Source organism: Chionomys nivalis, chromosome 6 (assembly GCF_950005125.1).
Source record: "Chionomys nivalis chromosome 6, mChiNiv1.1, whole genome shotgun sequence".
In the NCBI taxonomy this organism is placed as follows: domain Eukaryota; kingdom Metazoa; phylum Chordata; class Mammalia; order Rodentia; family Cricetidae; genus Chionomys; species Chionomys nivalis.
In genome coordinates this window covers 76,414,490-76,428,738 of record NC_080091.1, presented here as the reverse complement: position 1 = coordinate 76,428,738, position 14,249 = coordinate 76,414,490, and the positions used below count along the sequence as shown (strand labels likewise).

Below are 14,249 nucleotides of genomic sequence, written 5' to 3'. Positions count from 1 at the left end.
TAGGGCAAGCATTCAAAACTAATAACAAGTCTTCATTTCATGATTTGGGAGCTGGTTGGTTGGTGACCTAAAGAGAAAAAGCCTGGTACAAAACCCAGGGCTTTGTACATGCTAGAGAAACATTCTATCAGCTTGGCTATACCCCCAACAATGTGCTATCTTGTTTCATTATAGAAAATAACTTGCGTTGCAACAGGCAGAATTGTTGGTGCTTGGAAAAGATCTGACATATAGTAGGTGCCTACCCTCTGACACATAGTAGGTACTTTTTAAAGCATTTACTAAATGAAAACGAGGAGAGGAACTGTTAGTAGAGACACGTGGTTGTCACTGAGTTAGTTGTTGGGTGTTATGCATGAATAAGACACTTTAGAGACATTATCTCATTTAATCCCTGTGACAGCCTTAAGGAGTGTGACATTATTGTTTGCTTCTTAGCTTTCGATTACTTACTAGAATTAATATTGAAGCCTATGGTGACACTGCTCTAATGCATGAAAGAGTTTGAATTCATTCATTTTCTAGTGTTAGGTGTTTGGCTTCTAGACATAAAGCAAAGGAAAGAAACCAACCTATAGTTCACAACCCCAGACAACCTAGACAACAAAGAGGATCCTAGGATCCTAAGAGAGACATACATGGATCTACATAGGAAGGGGAAAAAGACAAGATCTCTCTCCTTAGTAAATTGGGAGTGTGGGGTTACGGGGGAAGGGGAGAAAGGGAGGGGAACAGAGAAAAATGTGTAGCTCAATAAAAATAATAAAAAAGGACAAAGCCTAAGAAAAACCCAGACTAATGCTACAGATATCGCCATTAGCATATTCTCCTGATACGCCTCAGGTAGAATAGGAACATGTTGCCAGGCTCTGGAGAAAGGAGTACCTCGGAAAAAGTGGCAGAGAACTTGGCTCACTTGTTTGACTGTTGGGCATTGGATTTTAATCATTCTCAGACCTGAGAAATGAGTGGAATTTGCCCTGTTGGTGACGAGCATGCCTTAGAATAGCTTTCCTTCATTTCTTCCCTTCTCTTCCTTTAAAGATGGATTGCTGTGTTCAGTTGCCCAGGTTTCTCAATTTAAAGACAGAAGCAAACTTTTGTCCATGATGGACATACCTGGGGTCTCAGCCAGGCGTGATTTTAAATAGATAAGACTTTCTGAGCAGATTATATTTTAGATTTAGAATTAATCCTAGAATGAGTTAAGAATCTTGATGGTGTTGGACTGGTGAATACATTTTTATATAGCTAGAACACGAAATTTTAGAAGCCAGACGTCAGACATTGTTGCCCTCCAAGTTCATGTTGATCCCGAACCTCAGAAGGCGATCTATTTGGAAGTGGGGCTCTTGCAGATATAATCCATTGTGGTTCCATGTGAATTATGATAGGCTCTAACCCAATGAATGCTGTTCTAGGAAGAAAAGACAACCCTGGGACTGGAGAGATGGCTCAGCAGTTAAGAGGGCTTGCTGCCCTTCCTTAGAACCCCAAGTAGCTTCCTAGCACCCACTTCAGGCAGCTACAGCCACCATCCACTCCAGCGCTCATGGACTGGATGTCCTCTTCCGGCCTTCTGGGCAGCTGCACATGCACGGTCAACACTCGGATGGACACCCACATACACAACAATCAAAATAAATCTTAAGAAAGGAAGCAAACACACACAAAGAAGTCCATGTGGTGACACAGGTAGGAACTGGACTGATGGGTCCATGACCCAGGGAGTGCTTACGGGCCACTGTCAGCCTCTAAAATGCAGGGTTATTTTGGATGAGATAAGGAAGGTCTCTCCTAGTGCCTTTAATGTTGAATATGCCCCCACTTTTGCCTTAGTTTTGGACTTATAGGCTTTAAAAATTCTGAAAGGGTAAACTTCTGTTTTCATATACTAAATTTGTGGTCTTTTATTTTAGTCAACCATAGGAAGTGAATTCAGACTGTTTAGACTGAACAGCTGAAATTTGAACAGAGTCTAACAAGGTGGGGAAGTTGGCCAAGTGTGTATCTGGCGATGGTATTTAAACTGAGAGCACAGAGTCAGGACTCTACCATAGGACTCTCTCTCTCTCTCTCTCTCTCTCTCTCTCTCTCTCTCTCTCTCTCTCACACACACACACACACACACAAACATGTTCACTCACTTATTCACTTACTTACACTCACACACCTCTTCAAGATAATAAATGGGATTTCTGGGCAGTGGTGACGCACGCCTTTAATCCCAGAATTCAGGAGGCAGAGGCAGGCAGATCTCTGTGAGTCTGAAGCCAGCCTGGTCTTCAGAGCTAGTTCCAGGACAGCTAGGGCTGTTACTCGGAGAAACCCTGTCTTGGAAAAACAAAACAAAACAAAAACAAAAAAGGAAAAATAAAGCACCTTGGATTTACAGATCACTGAATATGCTGAGTAAATTTTGGTGATCTCCAAGAGAGGTATGGGGGTGGGGCATGCTGTCTGCCTTTCCCTACCGAGTTCCTTTTTAAAGATCCAGCCCAGTCCTTTTAGCGGGAGTGCTCCAGGGTCCCTAAACTTCAAAGAGACCTGTAAAGCCCAGATCTCTGCCTCCAGAGTTGTGTCTTCCTCTGACACACCAGGGGTGTGAGTTCTGAGTCTGTCCAGCAATGTTCTCAGCAGGGTGCCAGGCCACCCTGGTTATCAACTCCATCTAGAAATAAGAGCTGACAGAAGAGGAGGCAACTGCAAGCATCTGATTTTTCCCCTTATTTCTCTCCCTCCCTTCCTCTCTTTCTCCCTCCTGTCTTCTTTTTTTTTCCTTAAAAAGTCAATAGCGAATATTAATTGTACTCAATAATGGGTTTCATTATGGTATTTTCATGCTTGAACACAGCACAGCAGCCGTATTCACCCTGCTCTCTTTCCTGCCTCTCCCCTCTCCCACTAGTTCCATACAATTCCTCATTCTATTTTCATGTCTCGTTTTACATGTAGATTCTGCACCAGAGAAAACATGCTATTTTTGTCTTTCTGAGTCTAGTTTATTTCACTTAACATAATAACTTCCAGTTCCACCATTTTTTCTGCAAATGACATTATTTTTGGTCTTTTGGGGGGTTGAATAATACTAACATCTCTTTCTCTCTCTCTCTCTCTCTCTCTCTCTCTCACACACACACACACACACACACACATTTTTATTGTTCATTCATCCATTTTAATGGATAATTAATAACTCCATACATTGGCTACATAAACATGGACAAACATGTATCTCTATTGTATGGTGACTTTGGGTAAACACCCCAAACAGTGTTCTATTTTTAGTTAGTTTTTTAAAGACCCTCCATGCTGATTTCCATAATGGCTAGACTGATTTGCATCCCCACCACCAGAGCATAAGGACATCTCTCCATTCCCAGCATCAACACCCCTTCTTCTAGAGGGGGATTTTGAGGTGGTGTGCAAGAAGCCAAGAAGCACATGCTGGTAGAAAAGAGAAAGAAAGTAACTCGACCTGAAGAGTGATTTTGTGGATGCAAAGAGGGGCGTGAGAAAATAAATCCCAACCGAGCCAGCTGTTAGAATAGCCTCGGGTTTTTTTTTTTTTTTTAAAAATATTTATTTATTATGTATACAATTTTCTGTCTGTGTGTATGCCTGAAGGCCGGAAGAGGGCATTACAGATGGTTGTGAGCCACCATGTGGTTGCTGGGAATTGAACTCAGGACCTTTGGAAGAGCAGGCAATGCTCTTAACCTCTGAGCCATCTCTCCAGCCCCCAGCCTCGGGTTTTGATTTGGATGACATAGGAGGAGAAATGGCTCTTGATTTGGGGAGTGAAATTATGGAAGAGAAAAAATTACTATAAGGATGAGAGTGATCATAATAGCTGCACATTGGCAGGTGAAGGATAAAATACTAGGGAATTCCATCTTCCATGGTGTCTTCTCACTTATATCACTTTATTCACACCATGCAGCCAGCTGGGAGGGGCAGTAATTAAAGCCATCTAACGGGAGGAAAAACTCGAGGTTGGAGAGAAGTTGCTTTGCCAAGTATTGTAGACTTTATGAATTTGCAAAAAATATTTTCTGGGCCTGGGTAAAATGTTTACTGTGCTTGCTCATGAGGACCCGAGTTCAGATCCCCAGCACCCATGTAAAAAAAACAAACAAACTGTTAATGACCCCAGGAGCCTGTGACCCCAACCTTGGGGTGTCAGAGACTGGATGGGGCTGGATAGCTGCCAGCCTAACTGGAACTAACTAACCTAACTAACGGTGATCCCACAGTTCAGCGAAAGAGCCCATCTCAGGGGATTAAAGTGGGAGATTATATAGAAGGACACATAAAATGCTGTTCCGGCCTCTTCATACATGTACACCCATGCGTGTACACACATGCAAACACCACACGTACACACACTAAGTAAAATTTATGTATATATTTTTCCTGCTGCTCTGTGTGGGGTTTCTCTTTATGAGCTCCTAGTTCCAGACTCCTTTCTGATTACACGTGTTCATCAGCATCAAGCTCATCACGTAACTTGCTTTAACAGATAAAATGCAGTGTAAGTAACACTAGGCATTTCAAGCTCTTTAAAAACCTGCTGCCTGGGTCCTTCACAGATCTTCCCCATCTGACGAGAGAATGTGCTGTCCTCCTGGGCACAGGGGTCTACACAGATCTGCAGCCAACAACCCACAGGGGCCACAACTGAGAGCAAGAAATCAGTTGTCTGATGCTGTGAACTACCAGGGTGGTGTCTGCTGTCAGCACAGCGCAGTGCAGCTTGTTATGACAGTAGGCCCAGGCCCTGAGTTCTCTCTGAGTTGTGCTCAGAATCCTGCTTTTAGCTTTCATCATCCTTGACTTCCTTTTCCTATTTAGTACTCAGCCAGTCTTCCCTTCAAGATGCCGAGGCTTCTTCTGTTTTTCTTTCCAATCTATACCTGTTGCTCTGTGGGTCCTCTTTGGGGACTTGGTCCTTTATTCTTCTCTTTGAGGTTCTTGTTCACCAAGGTGCTGGCCTTGGGTCATCTTCCCTAACACCTTTCCCCCGGACAATTATATTCCCATACCTGTCTTCCTCCACACACCAGACCACCAGGGCTGGAAACAACCCACTGGGAAGGCTGGTAGCACAGCCTGAGGGGAGCATCAGATCAGGCCAAAGGCAGCAGTGTAAACAACCCCAGTGGCCTGGTAAGAGTTATCAGATGTAAGCTGAAGGTGAAACTGAGCTGAGGTGTGGAAGCAAGTGAGGACAGAGAAACGAAGCAGAGGAAGACGGGAGTAGGCCAGCCCTTTCCACACCTCTCCTAAGCCCCGGACCACGTGGTAATGTCTGGAGGTGACAAATGTGGAGAAGAAAGTAATAAGAAGGAAATGCATAATTTTTTGGGGGGGGGGATGAGAAATGTTTCTAAATTGAAGAAACTGAATTCCATGGTAACTGGGTAGGTATGAATGGCATGTGGACTTCGCATGAGACAGCACTGATGTCTGGGAAGTGACATCGGCACTTCCGTGTTTTACAGGGATCAAGGCAATTGGTGGCACATGGGTGCACTCACCACTGAGGTGGAAATCTGAGCAGAACACGAATTGAACATGTCCGCAAACTGCCTTAATTTCTCTTCCCCAGCCTAGTCCTTTCTCTGTCTGAACACGGCTCTCAGGGAGTGTTTGGAAATCTGACGGAGAGTGGGGGACTTTGCGGGTGTTGCAATGACTAGGCAATACTATTGGCATTTCATGGAGCTCAGCCAAGGATGCCAAATATTTTTAAATGTATGAGAGAGTCCCACACATTTTTCTGTATGAAATGTCATTAGCACCTCTTATAAGAAACACAGAGGATGTCATCCTTGGATACCCAACTGCCCAAATTAGAAACCTGGGTGCCATCCAAGATCCCTTCTCCACGCCTCACCCAGCTGAGCTGTCGCCGACTCCTGTTCATTTTGCTTCCTAAATATTTCTCAAATCAATGTCCTTCTCTTCATCCCCAAACCTTCCTCTCATCTCCTAATGAGGCTGTAGGCCCTGGCTGGCAGACACCCAGCCTGCCAAACGCATGCCAGACCCACGGAAGATGCCATGAAGTATTTATTGAATGGATGCACGGCCCCTCCCTCCACTGCTCTTGTCCTTATTTAGAATGAGCATCCTAAAAAAAAAAATCGTATCTTCTCAGGCTACTCTTGTTTTTCAGTCTGTCGTCTGTTCCCTGCCATGTTCAGGGTAGAGATTAAACACGTTAGTGCCCAGTAGCCTGGCACTATCTCTCATCATTTCTCCATGGGAATCCTTTGCTCCAACCATTGAGACCTGTGATTGTGTGTGTGTGTGTGTGTAGGCGTGTGCGTGTGTGTTTCCTTTACGGTTTACGGAAGCTGCATAGCACAGGCTACTAGTCCCAAACTCCTGATGCTCTTGCTTCCTCTTCTCCAGGGCCAGGCTTATAGGCAGATTCCACCACTCTGGACAGAGGTTTCTGTTTTATTTGGCTGCACCACGGTTAAACCTGGAGTCTTGGGCAGGCTCGGCCACTGTTCCACCTCTAAACTACATTCCCAGGCAGCTCTGACCTTTGCCAGCTTTGCCTGCTGTTTCCTGTACTGGACACACCTTTTCTCCCCTTCTCTTAAGGGCTAATTTGCAGCTCCTATCTCTGCAAAGTGTGCTGCCCTCTGAAACACTTCCCTGACCGCCTTTGGTCAACTGCTGGCTCAGACCTTCACTCTAAATCCATGGCTTCCCTATCACATTGCAGGCAACTGCCGTTATACGCCCTCTCTCCCGACTCACGATGGTCCACTTGCAGCCTGAGGTCAGGCACTGTTCGTTTTTTTTATTTCATTTCTCCATCCCTTATATTCAACATACTTCTTGTCTCCAGTAGCTCAAATGAATACTTGCTTATATATTCAGAGAAATTGGTACCAAAAGGAAGAATTGGCAAAGCTATTCCCAGGCAAACCTCCAGACCATGGTCCGCTCTTGTGAAACAGAAATAAGGAAAGCAATTGCTGGGTTGATGCCTTCCTTGTGGAATGAGGGCGTGGCGCAAAACTGGCAACAAACGACTGCAGCTTGTTCAACTTTTGGAACTAACTGGACACCCACTACATCCAGAAATAGGTACAACAGGTCTACAGATTTTTCTTGGCAGGGCTGGATGAGGGAGCATTGCCAAGGAACTCCTAGAATCACACGGCATCATCCAAAAATCAGGTTCTCAGAAGCAGGCTCGCGGGGGTCTCAAGAATTTGGTAAGTCAGGCAGAGTGAGCGTGGGCCACTCCTGCTTAGCCAGCTTATCCTGTCGCTCAATGGGCGTCATCTAGAAGCTAACCAAGAGTGTCTGGAAGGTGCAGCCAAGTTTCTTCCCATTTCGGTCATCAGCCAAAATGAAAAAGCCCAAGTTGGTTCCCGGGAGGAAATCTGGTATTAGAATGTGCTGTTTATCAACAACACCACCTGGCAGCTCTTGAGTCACTGGTTTCTGCTAAAAAGAAGGGAAGGGAGCCAAAAAGAATAGCAGCTGCCACTTCCAACACCTGGAGAGGAGAAGGGGGAGGGGCCTGCCGCGAGGGACCCAGAGGTCACTGAAACTCAAGGGCTGGAGTTTTCTTATGCCTGAGCCCTGGAAAAGGCATCTTCTATTCGGGCATTCCCACTGGGACAAGTGACAGGAAGACGGAGCCCTGGAGCCAAGATGCTGAATGCACTGAGCTGCAAACATCCTGACTCCTCAGGCCTTCTGCCTCGGATTACAGGTGTCCTGAGAGGTTTAAGGCCCGGCTAGCATTCTGACAGGTTTGGGGAAACAGCAGGGTGATAACAAACCAAATACCTATTCATGAGCTGGACTGAGGAGAGGGTGTGGGGAGGTGTCCTGGCCTGAAGCTGGCCCGGGAGCTAGTGACAGTTTATTCACCACTGAGGGGAGGAGATATTTTCTTCCTTGGTGTAGGCACTGGGAAGCTGCCCATTCCCCAGTAAATAACCCTTCACCTTCTCGTGTGCAAGGGACCCTAACTAGGCTCAGCGAGTCACACACATGAAAAGATCTGAAAGCAAGCGGGCAGTGGTGGCGCACGCCTTTAATCCCAGCACTAGGGAGGCAGAGGCAGGCGGATCTCTGTGAGTTTGAGGCCAGCCTGGTCTACAAGAGCTAGTTCCAGGACAGGCTCCAAAGCTACAGAGAAACCTTGTCTCGAAAAACTATAAACAAACAAACAAACAAACAAATTGAAAGCAGAAGCGGGACTGGTCGGGAAGAAGATGTTCAGCAGGAGGGAAAGGGGCCAAAGAAGGAAATGGGGGTGAACATGATCAAAATACATTATGTAAATAAGTAAATATGTCACAAAAATGAAGTAAAGATGATAGGCTTGGCAGGAAGTGACTAATACTAGCCAGCAGAACTTTGTGGAAATAAAGAATTTACGAATGAGGATCTGGGCCCAGTGTCACATCTATAATCCAAAGCGCTCAAGAGATAGAGGCAGGAAGGACTGTGGTAAATTTGAAGCCAGTCAAGGTTATGTAGTGAGTTCCAGGCTAGCCAAGGCTACATAGCGAGACTCCATCTTGAGATAATACCACAGATCCACAACCAAACCAAACCTAACAGAGAGACCAAGCAGGTAAGCTGTGGCTCAGGGGCAGAACACTACCTTAGAATGCAGAAGGACCTGGGTTCATCCCGAGCACTGAAGAACAGAAGAAGAAAAAAAATGAACAAAACCCAGTAGCATCAGCGTAATGTCATAGCCCTGTTTTTACTTCACGTTGATTTCTTCACTAAGGTTTTACTAGGGCAATGGGACATGCAATAAAATGACTTTCAACAGAGAAAACAAACTTCATTAGTTACCAAATCTGTTTCTTTTGGAAAGTTTGGGTTTACATGGTTTTACATGATCATTGTTTCTAAAAAAAAAAAAATTATGATCTCAGGTTGGTTTAGTTTTTTTAATTTGGTCACATAAAACAATATTTTGCTTTTTTTTTTTTTTTTTTTTTTTTTTCGAGACAGGGTTTCTCTGTGGCTTTGGAGCCTGTCCTGGAACTAGCTCTGTATACCAGGCTGGTCTCGAACTCACAGAGATCCACCTGCCTCTGCCTCCCGAGTGCTGGGATTAAAGGCGTGCGCCACCATCGCCCGGCGATATTTTGCTTTTTAATTTTTTGCAAGATAAACTTTGGGAAAGTAGTTTACTGAACCGCGAAGATTGCCAACGTGGAGATGTTTTTAAGTTGACTTACGCTGTGTGACTTGTGGAGGTTTGAGACATCCCATTTGGGAGGGAGTCACCTGGAAATGGCATTTGCTATCTGGATTTGGCTTGAGGGCCATCAGGCAGACATCTCTAGTCTTCATATGCATCCACTCCACCTCTGGCTGAAACTAAATCCTAGACAACCACTGCCAAAAAGCCCTTTAGGGAATCAGAAACATCCTTAATGGGGAAGTGTGACAGGGAGGCGGCTGGTAGCTAAGGAAGCAGAGAGCTGAGTCTTTCAAAGCCAGTGGAACAGTGAGGGCCCAACACCATCTTATTATACCAACACCAAATATTATAGTGCTGTCAGCCATGAGCAAATAAAGCAGGCAGAAACTCAATTAGTAAGACAAACCCGGCCACAGACTGTGTGGAAAGTCGGGAGATTTATGTTCCACCAGACCAGGAAGGAAGGAGATTGTGAGATAAAGGGCATCTATAACAATATCTTAGTTCCAACTCCCCTAAGTTCTCCAGCAGGAAATGAACAAGAATTGCTGCTTCTTCACCTCTGGAAATGAGGAGAGGAGAAGAGGGAAGGGGAGGGGAGAGGAGAGGAGGGGAGGGGAAGGGAGAGGAGGAGAGAGGAGGGGAGGGAGAAGAGAGGAGAGGAGAGGAGAGGAGAGGAGAGGAGAGGAGAGGAGAGGAGAGGAGAGGAGAGGAAAGAGGGAGAAACAGACAGACAGACTGACTTGTGGACTTCCTTCTGTGCAGGGGTTTTGTTTCCTATACTTTCACAGAAAGTCTGTTTTCCTCACATGCTAAATAAGCACATCAAAGGGTCACAAAGCCAGGGTGTCCACTGCTCATTGTTCTGCAGCCTCCACACCACACCATCTCCTGTGTGAAACAAGTCTTAGTTTAACTCCCCTCCATACACCAGCATCAATTACTATTTCCCTGTCCATATGCAAGAAATGTTAATTGCAGTGGTGGCGCACACACCCTTTAATCCCAGCACCAGGGAGACAGAGACAGGCGGATCTCTGTGAGTTTGAGGCCAGCCTGGTCTACAAGAGCTAGTTCCAGGACAGCCAGGGCTATTACACACAAACCCTGTCTCAAAAAACCAAAAAAAGAAAAACGAAGAAGAATGTTACTTGCTGGAGACATGTGAACTCTCAGGTTAAGGTCATAGGTATGAAACTGACATTTTGGCAAGTGTGATGATGTGGTCTGGGGAGTGCTTGGTAGTGAACATGGCTATTTCTGAAATTGGTTATGCAAGTTGCAGCTGTGGTTATGGTGGTAAGGATGGTGGTGTGGTGCCGGGTGAGTGATGGTGGTAGTGGGGTGGTGGAAGTTATGGTGGTGGCTGTGTATGGTAGTGTGGCAGGGATAGCAATGGTGGTAGTGATTGTGATATGGTTGGGTGCTGGTGTGGCGATGGTAATGGTAGTGGTGGTGGCTGTGTGTGGTGGTGTGGTCATGGTGGTGGTAGTTGTACTGTAGCTATGGTGGTGTGGTAGTGGTTATGTCATGGCGGAGGGGACAATGGAGTGGTGGGGCGGCAGTGGGGGTGTAGTCATGGTGATATGGTAATTGTTGTTTTCTGGTGGTGTGGTAGTGATTGTGTGGTGGTGGTGGTAGTGGTGGTGGTGGGGTGGGGTGGGATAGGGTGGTAGTTTTGGTGGTAAATTGACTTGGTTTGAGAGCCAGGACCAGGGACTTCCTGTCTGAGTCAGAATTTAGCCCCAACAGTGCTAGAATTCTCTTCTTGCAGCCCCTGGCACAGGATCCCGCTCTAGAGTCCGAGTGTCTGGACTTCAATCCCAGCATTAGTTCTATGACTGTGGACTCGCTACTCGGCCGCTTTGCTCTTGGTGCTTAATAACTATGAGACGGGAGGGAGAAGAAAACCTCTACCTTGTAGAGTCGGCTCCGGGTTACTGCCATAGTGCATGTGAATGCCATTCAACGCAGAGTGAAGGTCACATACATTGGTAACCAGGAACACAAACATGCACACCCAAGAATGACCCATCTCACCTGCTTATGATGTAACCACTGTGCTATTCTACTGACGTCACCTCTGGTAAGGTGCTTGACCGGTCTGCAGCTTTGTGCCTAGGTTATTCTATAAGATCCAGTAGGTGTGTTGTGACCATAAGAGGCCCTATACAAATGCTGCTGTAGACGTGAAACCACACCTCAAGCTCCTGAGGATAGAACAGGTAAGCTGGTTTGCAAATCCTGTCAAGAACTTGGTCCTATACAAGACTCCAACTAGGCTGTGGAGACAGCCAGGATGACCTAAGAGAAAGGGCCTCCGGGATGTGGCAGAGAGGAGCTGCGACAATAGGATTTGTCCCTTTGACAATGTGGCAGAAGAACAAAACAGAGGCCCAAGGGAAGATTAATTAATATTACTGATAGCCAAGTCTTATCATGATGGCATGACCGCTTTTGCTAGAATCATTGAAAGGAATCTGAGACTCCACATCTAGAATCACTGGGCCTTTGAAAGGGTTGTGGTATTTCTTTAAGATTCGTCTGCTTTGATCCTTCCAATGTCTTCCTTTTTTGTTTGGTTTTAATGGAGTTCCTGCCGGTGGTCAGGAAGCATCTAATGAGAAGTGGCCTTGGACGAAACAGAGTCAGTCAAGCATGTCTCGTGAAATAGTGTGAGCGTTAGCTGATGAAGGACGCTTTGTCCCGTGCACTGAAGATACAATGGCAGTCAAAAAGGCCTTGCTTTGTTTTATTTTATCCCATAATCTGGAAGACCAGAAACGAGAACCCAGACACAGGAGGAAGGCAGAGGATTCTCCTCCCACCCACAGGTTCTGGTCACCTAATTTCTGGTTTGTTATTGTATTTAATCTTTTACCATGTCGCCAAAGAGCCCCAAGATCCAACTTCCCCTTCCTGCTGTGGCTAAACTGTCTGCCTCATGGTCTTCCAGACAGTCTTTACCGTCAGAAGCAAATCTCCACTCCACAAGGGTTCTAGAACTTCTATGGGTTTTTCTGGAACATTGCTGTACTCAGCAAAGTCTTTCACAGGTAGCAGTGACATCCAGCCCTAAATTCCCTGTGATGGTAGACAGGTTCCAATCATGAACGTGACATCATTTCTCAAACTCTCAGAACCCTGGTCACCAGCTTTAAAATGGAAGGAGAAGCTTTACACGTATTCATTTATCCAATACTCTCAGCTTCTAAAGGGGGGGCTACTATCACCCCATTCTCCATGTGACACTGAACCTCAGGGTGATTAATTATCTCACCCAGGAAATATCTCTGCTCGTCATAGGAAAGAGGGCTAGACCGTGTGCTTGTGTGAAGTATTTAGTCCATGGTAATGATTTTGCTTTGATTTCTGGGTCGTGAGACTTTCTGGAAAGAATAAGGATCAGTGAGGGAACAGGCAGAAAATGGGGGAGTGGATTTTGCTGCTGCCTTCAGCTGTCATTTTCTGTTTTCTTGCTACAGCGCTTTGGAAAAGGATATTAGCACTTACGTCCACGGCAAATCTCATCGAGCCATATTTCCTGTCTATGTGGCCCCAGACAGTTTTGAATTCTATGTAGTTATCATGGTCTATCCTCAAAACCATGTGACATGTGCAGGGACTGTCTCTTTCATTAGAAACGTTGTTTTGCTCAAACCTTTGTATTTTATTAGAAAACAATACAACCAGAACCTGGTTCAAAGGAGACAATGGAACATACCTCTGGGTGGGAGCGATGGCAAAGAACATGCAGCTATGTTTTCAATGACACAGGATGTCATATGGTTCCCTAGCATGCCTCTCCCAAGTGGGGTTATACTTAACCCTATCATGGCAAAGATTCCCACAGGGAACTTGTTAAGTGCTAGGTCTCCTCCAGAGAACATGCTCAACTCCCTTTTCAAATTTACGCCTCAGATCATCTGTTTCTAATCTGGGGATAAGGGATAAGAAAATGTCGGAGGGCCATCCTAAAGGAAGTCTCTCCGACAAAACACTACAGACGGTTGGATTCAGTGGTTCTCAACCTGTGGGCCCCAACCCCTCTGACCGTTTCACAGGGGGTTACATATCAGATATTTTGCATACCAGATGTTTACATTATGATTCATAATAATTGCAAAATTGCAGTGATGAAGTAGCAATAAAAATAATTTTATGGTTCAAGGTCACCACAACATGAGGAACTGTATTACACTTGATCTTAGCCAAAAGGCCAAGAAGCCATGAGGAACTATATCAAAGGGTTGCAGCAGTAGGAAGGTTGAAAAAATCCCCCGGGTTAGGCTGACCTACTTCATTTTTAAGCTTTTGAGAAATGTTGTATTTTGATTCCTAAAATATTGTGTGTGTGTTCCCTTTCATAACTTACTTTCCCACCAGAATATAGACATTTTTGTCTTTATGTTCATTTGCTATATTCATTTGTTTACTTCTTCTTTGTTGCTCGTCAAGTTGTCTTAAAATGTTGAAGCGTCTTTATTTAGATATGCCAGCCTCTGCCTAAAAAAAAAAAAAAAAAAAAAAAACACCCTTGCTCATGACCAAAGTGTCAGCAGTCTGAGGTTGGACAGACAGGCGCTGGGCAGATGGCCCTACAGAACTTTTGTGTGAGGTTAGTGTGGCCTCTGTGCAGACTTACAATTCCTGGATATTTTGTGATAGATATTAGCAGATAACAAAGAGTAAGAGCCTTCATTTATAACCTCCTGATTTTTCTTCTTTTGGGGACTGATTCAAGGGACTCCATTTTGACTTTAAGTGTTTTTACTTTTTTTCCCACAGATCGAAATCACATACCATAGATCTGATTCACTTAAAGTATACAATCCAGTGATTTTTGTATGGTCAATATAGACAACATCACCACAGTCAACTTTAGAGCATTTTCATCATCTCTAGAAGAAACTCTGCTCCTGGAGTAAAGACTTGCCACACAAGCTTGAGGACCTGAGTTCAGTCTCCAGAAGCCATGTAAAAAGAGCCAGGCATGGTTCTTAACAGGCATGTAACAGTAATACTGGAAGGACAGAGACAA

General features: G+C 45.1%; 1 pseudogene; it reads right to left on the bottom strand.

The window, feature by feature from the left end:
* Positions 1-13,270: 13,270 nt before the first annotated feature.
* On the bottom strand, positions 13,271-13,439 carry LOC130876665 (U2 spliceosomal RNA; annotated as a pseudogene).
* Positions 13,440-14,249: the final 810 nt, after the last annotated feature.